A 19,311-nucleotide genomic window follows, 5' to 3' on the forward strand; every position below is an offset into this window, starting at 1 on the left:
TCTGTGAATGAGAAAGGCAGAGAGAGAAGGAAAGCAATGCTGGCCAAGCCCTGTCCACATGCAAGCACGGTGCCTAGATGCTGGACATTCGTGTCTGCCTGGGTTCTAACAGCCACCCTGAGTGCAGCTCTTATTCATCCCATCTGACAAAGCGGGAAAGCTTGGGGCAGTTACCCAATCATAGCACCAGTAAATGGACAGAAGTGATATGGAGAGAATTTCTTAGACAGGATAACTCACTAGAGTTGGTAACTGGCTGAAGAGGGTGTGAAAGACAGGATAGAGTCAATTATACCTAATTATGCCTGCAAGGTTAAGCAGAAAAAGCTAAAGTTCTTTCCTAATAAAGATATGAAGCAACAAAGGCCCATAGGAAATGCAGGGTCCCCTTTCAAGGGTAGCTGTTTTCCCTGCAAGTGTGTAGAGTGTGCCCCCAGTAGAGCTGCACAGAGTACCACGTTCTGTTTATTTAGACCCAGGCTTGAAATGAGCCCCTACTTGGCATAAGCTGTGCACACGTAGTCTTGAGGCACCTGTGGTCAGGTCTACATGGGTATTATACTGATAACAATCAACAATACCATCTGGAAGATAGATCTTGGGAGCTGGGACACTGCAGGTCTGAATATCAATCCAATGCTTACTTACCTCTCATAGACTGACCACCTTGGGAAAAAGGGTCTGCTATCTGATCCGCTCCACTCCCTAATCCGTCAAAGGACAGCAATGAGAATTGTCTCAATGCTCCTTCGGCTCAGGGGCAATGTCAGCTTGAATAAAATAGTGTCACCAGTTCACGTGGAGAATAGTCCATCCACTCATTTCAAGGCAAATGGACCCTTTGGAAAGGACACGGCCACCTTTCTTATATAGGACTGTGAAGTAAATATGCACTGTGTACATTAAATTGTCTCATAGGCTGTAAGTCAAAAAGGGACTAACTTTATCCTCACTAAGGAATCCACATATCAAAAATGATTTCATCTTCCACTGGAAAAATAACTTGACTCATGAGTCAGAGATCAAACTGTTCTCATCACTGGTGAGTCCAGACATCACTGATTGGCCCTCTATGGTGAACTTGGTTTCTAAGCATAAATATGATTGACTTTGACAGGTCCTCAGGTGCTTTTAGTTTTCTTCCAATGTCATCTACAGGAAAGAACAAAACCCAAATTGAACCTGTCTTCTTGGCCCTCTCTTCAGAAAGTCCGGATCAGGACAAGAAGGCATGTATTATTCCAGCGGCACGCTCACAGTCTGTTGCCAGCCTCTGCAGATGGACGGGAATGTGTTCAGAATTCACACAACATGATGGCCCTGAGAGCGCAACTGTGCACAACATGCCCAAATTGTAATTTGTCTGTGAAATGACAGTCACAAAGGGCAAGCAGTTAGGAGCCTCATGACTCTACCTAACATGCTCGTAAAGAGCCAAGAACATGTAGACGTGGAGGCATGCTGCATCACTAGCCTCCCTCCTCCTCTGAGAAGACCATGGACCTCTCACACAAAGTACACATTCCTAAGTAGGAGGCAATTCCTAATTAGGATAAATCCAGAATACAGATTGTCAAACAAAAGAAAGCAAATAAAGCTACACGTATTCGGTCAGGGACATCTCTGGGAATCCCACAGACCTGAAAACATGTGTAAGTCAGCCCTCTCCATTCCTCCTTTCTAAGCTGAAATGTGTTTCTGAACATGCCTTACACGGATTTGTCAGGTTGGGAGATCCATGACGGTGACATCTCACGTCCCTTCTCCCACCCAGGCAGCGGGCCAACAGAGGGAAGACAAGTTTGCCACGGGAGGCCAAGAGGCCATGCCTACGAGCAGAGTGTCTGAGCTCATTGCTGGCCTTCGCAACCACCACTACACACTCATATTTCAACTCAAGAGGGGGACTGTTTGCTTAGATTGAATTGCTTCTCTTCTTCCCAGGTGGTTCTAGAAATTTCTAGAAAAAAAGATAAAGTGATCCTGAGCTCAGGAAAGTGTAATCCAGGTGTCCACAGGAAAAAAAAAAGAGAGAGAGAGAGATTATATATAAATAGCAAAAACAAAAACAAAAAACAAAACAGAAAACATAGGAAACTGCTTGACAAGTTTCAGGATTGAAACGTCCCACAATCACCGTCACTCAGCCGGAGCTAAGATTCAGTTCAGTACAACTCGCTGTGCATTTCTTGAGCATTTCTCTGATTCCCTCTGGCATATGCTGGGATGTGTGGGGAAGGGACATAAACGTGAATGACAAATGGCCTCTTCCTTTAAGAGTTTCTATTTCTTGAGGGAAGCTATCTATATAGAAAGAGGAGTAATGGTAATATATCCAAGGCCAAATGGAATTAGGGCATAAAAGGGAACAACCAAAGCACGAGAGACAAAGAGAAAGATGGGGGGGGAACAATCCATTTTCACTGGAGAAAGCCTGTCAGAACAAAATAGTCCTTAAACTGAGCTGGAACGGAGAGAAGCAGGAAGGGACAGTCCCAGCAAATGACACCAAACATAAACAAGGCACATTTGGGGGAAAGTACCAAGTGCACTCAGGGATTGCTGAATTGGCTGGAGTAAAATGTAGGTAAAAATGAGCAAATCTCGAAAAAACATAAAGTATTGCCAGATGGAGTCTTGACAGACGCAGTCAGGAGTGTGAACTTGATTGAATAAATGACAGTCACTAAGCACTTCTGGGCAGTGGAGGGATGTGCTAGGTGTCACCGCTGGCCCCAGCACCACAGCCATCAGGCTGAGGTTAGAGGCCCCTGGACCAGCTTGCCCTCGAGACTGTGTGGTGCTCTGCATATGAGTTTATTGCTGGAGTTACCTCATGATTCACTCTCTTGAAGGTCCCAAGAGGCGTCCCCTTCCCAGCAGCCCTGCAGGCCTGTGAACATGTTATCCTGCTACTACACCTGTATTTTAATCAGACCTCCTTTTTCATTTCTTCCTTTTCTTGGAGGGGAAGTTATTTCAAAAATCAATGTGCTTCCAAAATGCTTTCCCAAGTAAAATTCAATAGCAATCCCTTTTCCCCTCTGCCTCAAGGAGGAATAAGAGAAATACCTGAACTTCAAGTTTATAGGATATGAGGGGAATCGCTCAGACTTTAATTCTGGAAGAAAACAATTTTACGTTAGACTTAACTAGAAAAAAACTCAGACTGAGAATCAAGAGGCACTGACCAGAAGACAGAGGGTAATGTATCCTCTCCTCTGTAGAATACCGAGTTTCAAAACACATGGTTACGGGAAACATTTAGGGTAGGGAGCAAAAATGCCAGGTCCACTTAGAGCCCCACGCTGGATTTTCAGTAGTTGGAATTTAACCGAATTTAAGGGCACAGTTCATCCTCTTATATCCATGCTTATTCTAGCACATTTCAAAGCCCTGTTCCCAGATGTGCTGTTCACGTCTCAGGGAGGTTTGTTTTCTTCCTCCCAGTAAAACCCAAGGCCCTTCCCTCAGCCTGCAAAGCCCTGTGTTTCTCCATCTCCTCTCCCTCCCTCTTCCCCTCGTTCCTTCTGCCCCAGATACAGTGACCTTTCGTTATTTCTCAAACTGCCCATGTTCTTTGCATTTTTTTCTAATTTGAGCGGACCTCACTCCCTCTCTTCCTTCAGGTCTCAGCTCAAATCATACCTTATCCAAAGGGCCTTCTTCCCTGACTATGTTATGTGAACAGACCCCAGAGCCCAGCATCGTTCTCTATCTCCTTCCCTGCTGTCTTTCTTTGCAGCACATGAAATCGCATCATATATAATATGTGTATTTACTTATTCTTATCGTCCTCACCACCCCTCCAGGTCAGGACAGTAAAAACTTTGTCTTGATCACAGCTGCATCCCCTGAGCCTAAGAAAGTACCTAATAGAGATGTTCTTCCCACATACTGGTGGGAGCTGTGATTACAGAGGAGCACAGCAAGTACTCTAGAGATGGAAGAAATGAAAATATCCATTCTCCCCTCTTCAGGTAAAAGAGTACCTAAAATTATGTTGGGAGATCACCTCTTTCCCACTCTGTCTCTGCGATGTGGCCTTGATTGGTCTAAAACAGTGGTTCTAAAAGTTGGTCCTCAGACCAGCAGCATCAGTACCACCTGGGAACTTACTAGAAATTCTCAGATCCCACCTCAGACCTGCTGCATCAGAAACCTTGGGTATGGGGCCAGTGATCTGTGTTTTGACAGGTCCTCCAGGTGAGCCATGCCTGCAGAAGTTTGAGAAGCACTTCTGTAAAGGAACCAACTCATTTTATTTTCCCGGTTACAGTGCTTGACTTAGAGACGGGCCAGTCAGAATCAAGGAGGTGCATGAGACTTGCTTGGGTTTTGGAGACAAAAGACTCACCTCTGCCTGCATGATTTGTCTGAAGACTTTGGAGAGGAGAGGCCTGTGTTTCAACACAGAAGAACTGTGTCAGGAACTGGAGAGAGCACAAACCCTGGGGGCCTCATTTAAGCCTTGGATCAAGCCACGAATGAAGTGAAAGCTGCCCCCAGCTTTTCAGCTACATGAGTCAAACAATACTCATTTTTACAAATTAAACATGTTACTATTTAAACTAGCTTAATTGGGGTTTTCTTTATATGCAACTGAAAAAAAAAATCTAATGAATGCCAGGTGAGCAAAAGCACACGTTACAGCTAAACTTAGGAAACAGAGAATCCATCAAAGTGCAAAGAGAAGTTACACCACCACATTAGTACACGGGTTCTTGTACTCTCCCGGAGTGGGGATTCTCTTACCCCCAAGGGGTGCCCTATGCCTGAAACTCGTGTGGGAAGGAGCTCTTACCCAATGCTGTGGACGATGCTCAAATCAAGGAAAAGGACAGAATATGGAACAAAATAGGTGATTAGATGGCCCAGTAAGGCAGGGAATCAATCACCATTATCAGGAAACGCAGGACAGAGTCTGGGAATCAGAGAACAGGGAGGAACGGGTCCTCAGGGAGTGAAAGATGTCACTAAATAGGCCAAATGCCTGAGCAGACCTGGTGCCTGGGGCTGCCCTTCAACAGCGTCTTATGGCCCAACACCTGTCAAGGCCCTTTAAAGGCCAAGAAGGAAGCAAATACAAACAACCTTGCAACTCATACATATGAGCTATTTCACTGATTACTGGACAACTGTCTTGCTCTATCTCTGCCTCATCAGTCACTTCAAAAATTTCTGTTAAGAGACTTTCCATCTGACGTAAATAATGAAGAACAACGCCAGTGACTATCAGGTGACCAGCCCATGAAAAGGTGAAAATGCCTTTTGCAGAAGTGTGATGGTGTGCCCTCAGCCCCCTGTGAGTACCTACATCTGTTACACACTGGAGTCAAATTACAACTGTCCCACAGCACAGCTACCTGAACTCCTCTTTTTGAAAAAAAAAACTCTATACATATGTATATGTGTATATATATACACATACACGTCAGTGTGCTATCAAGCTTTAAATGGAAGCATTTGGACAAGACTATTCAACAGCATGGACCAGGCCAGAGTGGAAATGGCAAAGATCAAACCAGCAGTGCTCAAACTTCAATGTGTACACAAATCCCATGGGCACCTTGTCAAACCTGCATGTTCTGATTTCAGAACGGCTAGGGTGGGGCCTGAGGTCCTGCATTTCTAACAAGCTCCTAATGCTGCTGGTCCAAGGATGGTGCTTTGAACAGCAAGAGTCTGAATTCACGCTGGTGTAGTGACACACGTATGTCATACAATGTGCGCTGGGGCATTTGGACACAGCTGGGCATGTGTGCCTGTGCGTGTGCACAAACGTGTGTAGCAGGTGTGTCTTCATCATCCTAGATGTATTCTGAAAAAGAACACGGTCCTGACTCCGAGCACATCAGAGCAAGCCAAATAAACCACTACCTCAGATATGAGACTCAGTAGTATGGTATCCCTTGAGGATGAAGAAAAACCCACTTTAAAGCTCCATGAGAGAGACGGATCTTCAGGGGAAATATGATTTGACCCATAACATGAATGAATCACTGACAGGTGAGATCCTGTGTAATGGACTTCACTACGTTGAGAGTATAACACAGGAAGGACACAGAGCTCCTTGGGACAGGCACACGGGGAGCTCAGGGGGCTGGCTGCATCAGCATTTCAGAGGTGCATGAATGCAGCACAACGCCCCCTGGCTGGGGCCCTCTCCTCCTGTCTCTCAGCGTGGTTCACTGCTCTCCATCCTTCTGATCTCAGCTCAAAGATCACTTCCTCAGGGGAGTTCCTTCTCTAATCCATCTGCCTCCCCCTATACGCAAACCTATGGGGTCTGACCCGCCAATGAAATGATCTTATACACCGAAGTTTTCCTTCAAGTACAGACATCATAGCATGTTTATTTGTAAGGATACTCGTTTACTGTCTTCCTTATTCACTAGACCATGAACTCCACGAAGACAGGAGCCATGTCTATTTCATTCACCACTGTAATCCTAACACACAGCACAGTGCCTGACATTTAACAAGGCTCAAAAAATATTTATTGAAGAGTTGAAGGTAGAGAGGGAGGGAGGAAGGAGGCAGGATTTCTTAACCGAGGGTCCACTGATCCCTAGGTGAATTCCCTGTTGTATGTGCAAGCGTGTATGCATTTTTCTGGAAAAGAGACCCTTAGCTTTCATCAGAACCTGAAAAAGGATTGTGACCTCCCAAAAATCAAGAATCACTGAGTTACTAGTATCACATCAATCGAAACATCTCAAGCAAGATGTGAAATAAGAATGTTTCTTTCTTTAGAAACTGTTTCTAAACAGTCATTAAAAGCAAAAAGAAGGAAAAGAAGATGAAAAACAAGGAAATACTTTATAGGCACACTGCATTAGAATCTAGGATCTCAGTTCCATAATGAACTCAGCCTTTCACAGAAGAGTCAGGCACTCTTGTCTCTAGAATTATTACTGTGGACCAGAAAAAATTTTGAGTAGAAAATGGCCACTATTTTGAAATTCAAATATTTCTCTTTAAAAGACCAGTAGGATGAAACTGCTCTATTTAAAATTCAGCCAGCATAATACTTCCAAAACCCGAACAGACAATTTTGCTCAAGAGAAAAGAAAATCTTTTAAAAGAAAAAAAAAATCCTTCAAAATGAAAAAAAAAATGTAGTATATGAAACATTCCCAAAAACTGAGTGCTAGCTCAGTTCAGAAAATGGAGACAAGGACTTCCCTGGTGGCTCAGTGGTTAAGAATCCACCTGCCAATGCAGGGGATGCGGGTTCGAGCCCTGGGCCGGGAAGATCCCACATGTCACAGAGCAACAAAGCCCGTGTGCCACAACTACTGAGCCTGCGCTCTAGAGCCCGTGCACCACAACTACTGAGCCTGTGAGCCACAACCACTGAAGCCCACATGCCCTAGGGCCTGCATGCCACAACTACTGAGGCTGCGTGCTGCAACTACGGACGCCAGCGCCTAGAGCCTGTGCTCCACAACAAGAGAAGCCACCACAATGAGAAGCCTGTGCACTGCAATGAAGAGTAGCCCCCTCTCACCACAACCAGAGAAAGCCCGCACGCAGCAACGAAGACCCAACGCAGCCAGAAAATAAAATAAAATAATAATAAAAATTAAATAAAAAAAAAAAGAAAATGGAGACAATTTGGGGTTAGGAATGGGTTAGGAGGAGGAGCTATTACCAGATTATGGTGGTAATGGTCAAAAATACAATCTCTGGGTCAAACAGATTTGGTCTCAAGTCCTGGTTCTGCTTCCTTCTTGCCTGGTGACCTTGGATGACATTCTTACCTCCTTTAAGCTCGTGTTCCTCATGCACACAAATGCGACACTATATGCAGGGAAAGGTCACTTGGCACACAGCACGCAAACATGTAAGCTGTCACTCCTCCTCTTCTCATGGCATTGCCCATTATTACTATCACTGTAAAATATTATTAGGCTTCCCTGAGTTTCAGGCACATAATGAGTGTCAATCAATGCTGTTAACATGGTTGTCATTACCTCCTATTACTGAAGCCCATGTACTTATTTCCTTAGTAATGCAGGCAGGCCTCTGCTTTCAGTCAACCTCTGAATCCAAATCTTTTCTTCCCCTCAAGTAAATACCAACCTCAGCTTTCCTGCAGTCCTTATTTGCTATTCAGTCAATAAATCCTAACAGTGGCCACAAAACTACAGGTCAGTATCTGCTTAATATCTTTCCTCCCTGGCTTTGATCGCAAAGACAAAATGAAGATTCCAATTTCCTGGTTTCCTTTTCATATGGAAAAGCTTTCAGGGGTTCTGAAAGGTCTTCTGGCCCATATTCTTTGAGGAGCTCAAATGCATCCTACCTTCGTGCTCACACATGGGCCATTTGCTTGGGATACAATGAAGAAACCAGCTCACCCTCTCATCTGTTTAAACTCCCAACACTAGGTAAGACAGTAAAGATCACAGAGAACAGCTCTTTCATGTTAAAAGAATTATTAATTCCAGCATCGTCACCAGATTTCCTTGTAAAGCATTTATTTCTCTACTCTCTGTGCCCGCTGACCAGGATCTTTAAAAGCCTGAAGCCAGCAGAAAGGAAGCAGACTTTTACAGATACATCCTGTTGGCCATTCTGGGCTCACAAGCCTGGCCCCCAGCTCCGGGCCTGTCTGTCCTGCGTGCTGGGGGAGGGAGGGGAAGATTTGGGCAGCTCTGCCTCTGCACAGAACACCGGCTCCAGGCCGGTTCATCAACAGAGCTGCACCGTGTCCAGCTTTCTCTTCAGGGAGGGCACTTGCTGGGCCCCGGGTCATTCATCTCAAAGTGACCGCGGCGGTTCCTAGCTCACTGTGAAAAGTATTTCAGTGGCCAGGAGAACTCCGACTCTGGATTCTAATTCTGGCTCACAAATGGCCCAGTCAAACAAGTTCAACACTTCTGCTGGGCCTGGCCTTACGAATAAGGAAGCAGTAAGACCAGGGCTTTTTTTGCTTATAAAACAAGACATTAAAAGGTTTACTTTGGTGCCTACTTTCTTTTTTTTTTTCCATTTTTTAAATTGAAGTATAGTTGATGCACAATCTTATTTAAGTTACAGGTGCACTGTGTAGTGATTCACAGTTTTTAAAGGTTATACTCCACTTATGGTTATTATAAAGTACTGGCTATATTCCCTGTGTTGTACAATATATCCTTGTAGCTTATTTTAGTCCTAATAGTTTGTATCTCTTAATCCCCTATATTGCCCCTCCCCCCTTCCCTCTTCCCACTGGTAACCACTAGTTTGTTCTCTATATCTGTGAGTTTGTTTCTTTTTTGTTATATTCACCAGTTTGTTGTATTTTTTTAGACTCCACATATAAGTGATATCATATAGTATTTGTCTTTCTCTGTCTGGCTTATTTCACTTAGCATAATACCCTCCAAGTCCATCCATGTTGCTGCAAATGGCAAAATTTTGTTCTTTTTTATAGCTGAGCAGTATTCCATTTGGTGCCTGTACTTTAAACAACACACCAAGAAAATGCCACTGAGCTCCAATGACCACTTTAGGTGGGCATGTGCTTAGCTCCTAACCCCTTACCCACGGACCCACTCTGTGTTCTCATCTCTAATGTTTGGAGGTTGACTGTACAGGACAAAGAAAGATAAGCCCCGTCAGCCATAAAAAGGTCTTGGAGTAGACCAAGTCTTAGAGAACTGCATCCCCTTGGGGACCCACAAACAGCTGGAAGCAGTTCTTCTTCTAATTCCTCCACCTCGTGCTGAGGTTCTCCAGGTGTGGCCCCCGAGTCCCAGCATCCCTTGGGAACTTGTTAAAAATGCACATTCTCAGCCCCTGCCCTAGACCCACTGAATCAGCTCTCTAAATGATTCTGATTCCTGCTAAAGTTTGAGAACCACGACCTAAGGCATAGAATACGTGGTAGGTGTATAGAAACTAAGAAATAAACGAATGAGGAATAAATGAAAAGTCTTCAGCTTTACTGAACCAATGCCCAGTATGACCTGCTCCCAGGTAATGGTTGAAAGACACTACAGTGCGCCCCTTTCGTGTCTGATGGATGCTGGGGCATAAATTCTAATGATCTGGCTGTGGCCTTTGCCCCCTGACCTATCTTCCACACCCCCCTAGTTTATGACACTGCCCCATGCAACATCTATCTGTTAGCTGCCTGTGCCAGGCTCTTGCTGGCTTCCACGGCTTTGAACATGCAGTCTTCCGTGGCTGGGATCTTTCCCTTTGTTCTCTTCCCCAAACCCCTACTCCTTTTTGTGCAGCTAAACCCTACATATGCTTCTGGTTTCAGCTTAGGAAGTCACCGTCTCCAGGAAGCCACCCCCCTGGCAGGTTTCCATAGCATCCTGTACATCCTCTATCAAAACTGCATCCCTCCCTATCTACACTCCTGTTTACTTGTCTTTCTCACCCACTAGCCTACACTGCACGCTCTGTGAGCCAGAGGACTTGTTTATCTTAACCACTGCCATACCTCCAGCACCTTGAACAGCGCCTGATTCATTAATCAATGAATCCTGACTATAAAATAATCTGTGTGTGTGTTTTTTTACAATAGGTAATATATACCTGTTTTAATTTATTATTGATTGATTTCATTGATTCCTAGACATGAATAATTGACTATTAGCCTAGAAAAAGAGACTCATGGATATAAAAAAATAGTAATTCAGCACCTTCTTCCTTAACAAAAAAACTGCCCCTACATCCAGTCTTTTTTTTTTTTAACATGTACACACTTCTGAATACTTGGTCTGTAGTTGAAACACCGGCCCCTGTGAAAGCCTGTGTGTACAAGCCTACTGCTCCTTTTCCTTGCTAGGTCAGAAGAAAATTGAGATTGACTATAAGATTTCCATGTGTAGGAGGATCCAGGATCACAAAAGCCTCCCTCCTATTTCATATTTGCACACTCTCCATCAATTTTAATTTTTTCCAGCTTGATTGAGAGATAGTCAAAGAGTCCAGGATGGCACAGTCCAGCACAGTACAACCCTGAGCTCCCAGCACAGCACAGGGGCCAGCGAGCCACCTCTGAGAAGCCCATGATGCTGCCAGGATGCCAGCTGATTTCACAAGACGCTGCTCCTGTCCCTGTTGCCTCACTGAGTCACAGGGCTGTACTCACAGCACATCAAAGAGTCAACCAATCTGTCTGTGGCCTGACGGAAGCCAGCCCACACACGGCCATCTCTGAGGACACCCATCCCCAGGTTTTCTCGGTTCTGAGGCATTCTGGCACCCAACTGCATACCTTAATTTTCTATAGAACAACCTGAAACCACGGGGCTCAAGGCGGAATGCCACTAGACCACACTGGTGATGTGGCCAAGGGAAGCAGATTCCTCGGTGTTTCCACCTGGGCGTTACAAGGGAAGCCTCATTCAGCCTCACGACCAATCTGTTGGTGATGATATCATCTCTATTTCACACAAAAAATAGAAGTTCGGAGGTGTTAGATCCTTTACCCCTGGCCACTGTCACTTATTCCTCAACTTGTTCCAGAAAGGATTTACACCAGCTTACAACACTACATGCAGAATGAAATAAAATGAAACTTAGTGAATGAGGAAAACAGGAAAGGCTTAACAATAAATTTAAACAATAAACACAACGCAGTTATTAGCTCCGTTTCTATGGATCCGGAGTCCAGGCATGGCCTCTGCTGAGGGTCTCACAAGATTGCACTCAAGGTATTGACTGGGGCCACGATCTCAGCTGAACCTTGACAGGGGGAGAATTTGCTTCCAAGCTCATGCAGTTATTGGTAGCATACCCATCACTTTCTAAAGGCACCGGTACTGGCAGCCTCCTCTCTGGTCTGCAAACAGGCCACACCCTTCCCAGCATAGAGGCCTGCCCTTCCCCCGCCCAAGACAGACCTCCCCACCCCCGTCCTTCCCACACACGGTGGGCTCCACTCAAAGGAGCACCCCTCAAGAAGGCTCTTCCTGTCTACCTTATTCCAAGTTGGCCACCCCGAGCCCACCCTATCATATCACACTATTCCCCCCATTCCTCTTCTCACAATTGGCAATGACCTTGTTTCTTATTTATCGCCGTCTGTCCACACTAGACTGTGAGCTGTCTGAAGGAAGAACTTTTGTCTCTCTTGTCCAGTCCCAAATCGCCACACCTACAGCAGTACCTGGCACACAGCAGGTGCACACTCGAAAGTTGTAAAAGGAGTGAATTAAGTAATTAATGAAATCCTCCTCCAAAAGCTCATGGCAAAAGCAGGATATTTAAAAACCTGAGCGGACAGTGACGGACTCTGAGAGCAGCCCTAGCAGCTCTTGCCAAGTTCTCTGACAAAGACCCGGGACCAAGTGTCCTGTCAGGCTCCACGGGGGGCCTGGAATGAGTCCCCTCGCCTCCCAGTGTCCCAGTTAGCTCAACAATGACACGAGGAAAACATTCCTCACGTCAGCCACCACCCCTGCCACTCTCATGGATAGAAAGGGCTTTACACCCATCGATGACGAAAATATAATACAGCTACACCAGACAGTCTCCTGCTTACCAAGGAGTAATCAAAGTCCCCTAAGCAGCCAAGAGAGACGCTACAAAATAATTAGTGTTTTACCTGCTACAGTGACACCCATTCAAATCTGTGTTCAAAAGCCCCATCTAATTACAATCCAGAATATAATTTTCTGAGGAGAAACACTGCAGGATTCCAGGAAGTTTATGCCGAAAATAAACTCAAAGCTAAAGTTAAAATCAAATTGAAATTACATTTAACCTTGAGCCAGGCAGGCTGTGTAGTAAAGAATTAACCTGGCCCGAAGAGAGTCTGGCCTTGGCCTGTAGCTCCTGGGGAGTGATCTCTAGGCCCCTGGAATGCACTGCTTGACAGGAGTGTCCTTTTTTGCCTGGGTGCTTTGGCCAGGAGACACTCTAACAGTGTGCTTTATGATGGGGGCTTTGGGCCATCTGATAACAGTTCCAACCTCCAGAGGAGCTGGAGACTAAAGGCATTAGCATGACCTCTCGGAGGGGCTACAGAAGGTCAGCCACGCAGGCAGCAGGCAGCAGGTGATCGAGTCCCAGTAAAAACTCTGGACACCAAAAGCTCAGGTGAACTTCCTTGAGGGGAAATACCCCATGAACAGTGTCACACATTGTGACCAAGAAGAGTCAGTGCCAGTCCATGACCCCATGGGACAGGATGGTGGAAGAGGCCAATGCAGAAATATCTATAGATCAAAATACCACACAAAAAAGATGGCAAGGCTAAACACTAGCCATCTATAGATAGAAGGTATAGAAGAGGATCCAGGAGGTCCAAGTGGCTTACAAGAGAATTGTTAGTAGGCAGAGGTGGATTCTGAGATTCAGAGGCCTGCCCCTGGCAGTCACAGTAGTAGACTCATGCATAAGAAGAGCTGACAGCTCCTGCAGCATCAAAGGTGGACCAGAGGCTCCGCTTGCTCTGACTAGTCTATTCCCTGAAAGGACAGAAATGTGTGCACATTCTGACTGTAAGTGCATAACGAGTGTGGGGATAAAGATCTAAGATGGACTTGGCATTGGGGGTAGAAGTCACAAGGAGATCAGAGAGGATGAAGATGACAGAAAGGCTAAGAAGGGAGCTAAGAAACCTCTCCCCAAAGCAGACCTTCCAGGGGGGATGCTGGGTGAAATACAAAAGGGTAGAAAAGACATCCCCCATTCCCGAGTGAACCTAAAATCCAATGCGGGCGAGAGAGAACAGCAGTGCAATATAGTATAGGCACTAAATAAGGATAAACACACTCAGCATCTCTAAGAAACCAAAGAAAAAACATTTACAGAGGCCTGGGATGAAACTTGAGCTGTGCCTTCAGCTTAAATCAATGAAGAAAATGAGGGCATCTCAGGCAGAGGAAAGACATGGACCCAGAGGCAGGAATGTGCATTGTATATTTAGATACAGTGAAGGAGTAGCCTAGGGCACAAGTAAAAAAAAAAAAAAAAAAAAAAAAAAAAGAGAGAGAGAGAGCTACTGAGTAGGGAAAACATTTTGAACTTTAAGGTTGGATTTGTAAGTGCTGAAGTCTGATCGGTGGTACAACTGAGGTGTCTACTGCCACCTGGTGTCACCTTTATTACATATTCAGAGTGGCTGCTCATCCTGAAAGCTAAGTTTGCCAAAGGAAAAATAAAAAGGCAGGTTTAGAACATCACACTTTAAAATGAACATCTCATTTGATTTAGGACCCTAGTTCTAATGGCAATTTGAGGCAAATCATTAAAAGCTGTAAACAGAAATGTTCCAAGCACGTTCTCCTTTGAAGCAAGGGAAGATTGGCTTGATTTTAATTATAGAACAGCAGTTAGCTTTATATGATTTTCTCCTACAAACAGACACACACACACATAAAGTCTGTATCCTTGCCTGCATCTCTCCTCTTGCTTTATAATAAATGATGAGTTTCCTTTATAGGAAAACACAAAGTGGGTCATCCACAAAGGCTGTGATCTTCCCTTGGAAGGAAGCCACTGGCAGCCCCCAGGCGCCAGCATCTCCGACACCGTTGTGCTGTCGGAGTTCCAGCGTTCTCCTGCACAACCTCCCACCACCTACCTCCCAGGACCTCAGTGGGAAGGACACATCTGTGAATCCCCTGGCCTTCCTTCAATTCCTTACAGCTGTAAAAAACACTGCATGGAAAGAAAAGAACATTTCCTAGACTGGGAATCCCCAGACACTTACCCAAACTGAACAAGTGAACAGAGTTTTTGCTCTGGTGAATTATACCGCATGAAGGGGAGTGGGGAGAGGAAAACAGTCCTGAGATGACGGTGGTCTGTAAAGGCCTGGGATTTGCTGCAGTTCACATTAATTTTCCTGGCTTCTCTGAAATGTGGGCCTGCCCTGACTGGAGAGGCCCGCTTTCCTAGCAGGTTACAGTCACTTGCAACTACTTCACCCAAGATTCAGGTCTGAGTTTGCTAGTGTTTCTTACACCAGCCCAAGGTTTAGGTGGTCTTCTCTCTCCCCAGCGTGACCCGCAGAGCTCAGCCCATCTCCTGGCTTCCTTGTGCCCCCGGGGGCTGCCAAGACTGGTCTCGTCAGCCTGCCCGAATTCAAGGTGGGGAGTGGATTCGATACTGGCTGCTGAGGACCGCCAGGGAGGCTATGGGGTGGGGGGCTGCTTATTCCTCCTGGATTTCCCGGTTGGCAGCCAAGACACAGATGGAGAAGGCAGCGTGAGGCTGGGGGAGGGAGGTGAAAACAAAGAAATGAGAAAAGAGACCCAAAGACAACATCTCCTCCTCAGGGAGGCCTATGTGTGAATCCAAGTATAATTGAAATGATTTCACATTCATGTTTCCACAGCATACTAACTACCTCCCTTGCTACCAGAAATGTCTCCGTGACACACCAGCGGAGGCCAATGCAGAAGATTTGCAAAGGGGATTATCTAATTTGAGGACAAGTCAATTAGCAACTCTAGGACTTAAGACACATTATCAACGTAGCCAGTTAAAATTTTTATGTGATTCATAATTAAATTATTTTGCATCCAAACATATTCAATGAGTTAATGAAGCCAATATGCTGATCACAAAGCCTTTAATTTTTACAGCAAATGAGGCCATGATGGGTGGAACTGATGTGAGAAGAAAAAATGAGCAAATCTTAAAAAGTTTCCCAAAAGAGAAAAAGAAAGTTTTGGCTAATATGTAGTCATTTCTTATTCATTTACAAAGTTTTTCAAGTTTTTAGACAATGGACAGTTTACTATTAAAAATTTTGAACTGGGTAAAAGACCAAAATAAAATAAGAGTTCTAAGTCCTAGACATCTCAAAAGTAAACTCTAATTCAGAGAAATTAGAATTATTATTTTGATCTTATAAGAAGAGCTATCTAATATTTATAATAGAATTTTCCCTCTGGAACTTGTCATATGATTAAGGAAACCCCAAAGAGGTAACACTTCCTGAGAGAAATACCTCCTTTATCCTCTCCCTTCTCTAAGTTACAAACACAATGGTACTTGGAAGGTGGCATTTGTATATTACGCAACTTTATTCTTTGTCCTAAAGGAAGTACAGATACTTCTTTGAAGGATAAGGGGAAAATGAAAGGAATCAAATTCATATACAGTTTATATATATGACCTTCCATGATATCAAGGCAAATCCCTTTAGTCCTATATTGAGTCATAAAAAAGATCACAGCCCTTAAAACACAGGTCATGACTATGTTTTAAGCTTCATTTTAGAAATTCTGCCAATGACATAAAATATACAGGTAAAGATTTACACGTGCGGAACGTGATGTGATGGCTATTTTCTTCTTTATTCTTTTAAATGTTACTTAAATGTCGTACAATGAACATATATTATTCTTATAAGACAAAAAGAACAATTTTTTTAAAGGCTTACAATGCAATCTTCACTTACCGTATTTCATTCAAGGTCACAAAAGAGAAACGGTTCATTTATAAATCGTTCTGTAGATTCATCAGTGAGACTCTATCTAATGTGTTCTCCACGATGAGCACAGGAGAAGATCTCGACAATCAGAAAGGTAAGTGGCCAGGGGTGGGGGTGGGGGGCCAGATTCTCCATAGAGAGGAAGGGACACAGGACAACAGCACACTGTGCCAGGACGGCCTGTCTATCATGGGCCAATGTGGCACCACCCGTTGACCTCAGTCCTTGGAGTAGCAATCCCACCAGGTAGTCGCTGTCATACCTATTCTAAAGGCAAAGAATCTGAAACCCAGCAAGCTACCAGGGCCACACAGCTAGAAAGTGGTGGAGTTGAGGTTACGTCCAGCTTGGCATCGCCCAGTGCATTCTCTGTCCATTGCTTCCTAAAGGCTCCCTAAGGTTTGTTCCTTGCTGGAGATCCCCTGAGAACGGAACTCCCTTTCCATGTTGACCTTGTTTCTTTTCTCCCTCCTGCCACATCTGTGCTTGGAAGAAAGAAAGAAATCCAGGATCTACCCAATATTGGCCACCCTCACTTGAAAATGCACGAAGGTGAACCTCTCGGTTGGGGAATGATATTATCAGCAAAGTGCGTGACAGTCAGGATTGTCCAGCTCTGCCCTCCTGAGCTCCCCTGCCTCTTCCAGGCAGTGGCGGGCCTGGAAGGGTGTTCTGTCCCTACACCACACACAGCAGAACACAAGCTCACCTCCCACCATACTCCATCCTCCAGACCTCAGTGCACAAAGATCCCAAGAGCATTCTCATAAGCTCCCCAAACTCGGGCATCCAGCCCCTTACACAGTGACTCCCCCGCCACCCCCCAACTGCGCCGCTGTAGCAACTTTCAAGAGCAGAAGGTTAGCATCTGTCTGGCCACCTAACAATTTCGATTCTCTCTGTTCATGTCAAAGTCGTTTCTCACGACTTCTGCCAAGGTGCTCATCATATTCCTGCTAGCAGTCCAGGGATCATAATACAAAATAAATCACCAAAGAGCGAAGAAATCGAAATTTGCAAAAAGGGAAGAATCTCTGCAGGCCTGCTCTCCAATTTTTGCTTTCAACACGTTCCTTTGAAATGGGATGAAAACCAAAGGTGTAGGCTGCTAGGGTCCTGGGAGAAGTACAGCCTTTCCTTTCTATTTCAGACAGAGAAGGGTCCAATCCAAATCCACAACTGGGGTAGGGGAGCTTCCAAAAGAAGGCTTACCCTTGTTAATCATTTAATTAATGGTAGAAGCTACAATAGCAGCCAACAGTTATCGAGCACATTGCTTGGGGGCACTGGGTTGAGCACATGCATCTATGCTCACAATCTCACTGAATCTGAACGACAGTTCTTCAAGGTAGGCTCTTTATTATCCCCAATTCCCAGATAAGCAAACTAAGGTTTAGCGAGCTTAAACAACTGTTCAAGGTTGTAAAGCTGGACTGGATTTTTAGCTCTGGGAGACCACAAGTTTCTTAATTGCTGTGCTCTATTGCTTCCCATCAGACTTTCAAGTGATGGGTATTTAGATGCCAAATGAAGCCTGGTTTGTCTGTCCAGGTGCTTAATTCACTCCAGAGTGCATTAAGAGCTTTTGATTTCAATAGACAAGGGTAAGGTCAATCTAGGGGGTGGTGCAGGGAGGAGAAAGAAGGGAACCCAGAGAATTCAAATTACATCCAGAAAATGGCTTGAAGGAACTAAACACATGAGTTGGAGCCAAATGTTGGCAGATGCAGCCATGTTCACGGATTTGTGATGACAAGGACAGTCCTTTTTCCACCCTACTTTGAGCTGACTTTATAGAACTTTATCTTTTATATCCAAAGATCAAATAAATAAAAAAAGATCACATTTAACGAGAACTAGGAGAAATAAACTGGTGGCAGTTAAAGGGTAAAAATAACTTCTCTGTGGCTTCAGACCACAGGAGCTTTCTCATTTTAAGAGGCACAGGCAAATCACTTAAACAAGGCCTTTTTGGACTGTGTTCATCTCATGTTTCCTCCCACATCCATGGTGGTTAAAGTTATATACAGTCTTAGCTCTTGAACCTCATGGAATTGTGTAGTAAATGGAAGAACAACCAGGCCAAACTCATCAACTCACAAATGCAACCTTGTAGCACAGAAGTCAAAGCCAATTCTTCTTTGTAACCAGTTGCTTTGTATGGAAGGAGGTTAATCAGAATTAGAAAAGGTTATGGAACCCACAGTCTTTTTTTTTTTTTCCTGTGTATCATTGATACATAATATAAATATTGCACTATACATACAAGTTTGCATACAGAAATGTATAGACATGTTTGCCGAATTGAAAGCAATGTTTAGCTCAGGGTTGTGAAATAGGGAATTTTTAAAATCTTTAGCACATTATAATGGTTAATTTTATGTAAAAGTAGGTGATGTCTTTATATTCACAAAACGGGTAACTTCAATGAATATGTATTGTTCGTTTAATACAATGATTAAAGTGGTTTGCTTAATACAAATGGAATCCACGGTCTTAGTGAGAGACTTTCCTTCCTCCATCCCCAAGCCCTGTTTCTACTCTCCTCGGACTCTGGACACAAAGTCTCATAGTTGGCTAAAATCCAAGGAATCCTCACTTCACCACCTTGTTTTTCATGTGCAGATGTGTTCTGGGTGAGACGATGAGAAAGACCTGATGAACTCTTCCTGAGACCTAGAATAACCAAGCTCACTCAAATACCCAAAGGCAGCCAGAGTGATTTGAGATTCCTACCTCTGCCCTATACCACTGCATTTTAGGCCAGATTTTGGGAAGCACTCCTCAATCTTAAGAGTCAAGCTAACACCTGGAAAAATCCTAGGGTGTCACTAGCTTTCCAGTGAACCTGCAGACACAGCAGAATCACTTATAGGAGACAGCTCTGAAATATGCCCTTCAATTTCCTAATT

General features: G+C 44.5%; 1 protein-coding gene across 5 annotated transcripts in view; it reads right to left on the minus strand.

Moving 5' to 3' along the window:
• Nucleotides 1-19,311, minus strand: part of BMPER (BMP binding endothelial regulator) — a 255,788-nt gene that overhangs the window by 59,535 nt on the left and 176,942 nt on the right. The window lies entirely within an intron of this gene.

The sequence above is a fragment of the Balaenoptera musculus genome, chromosome 9, assembly GCF_009873245.2.
Source record: "Balaenoptera musculus isolate JJ_BM4_2016_0621 chromosome 9, mBalMus1.pri.v3, whole genome shotgun sequence".
Taxonomy (NCBI): Eukaryota; Metazoa; Chordata; class Mammalia; order Artiodactyla; family Balaenopteridae; genus Balaenoptera; species Balaenoptera musculus.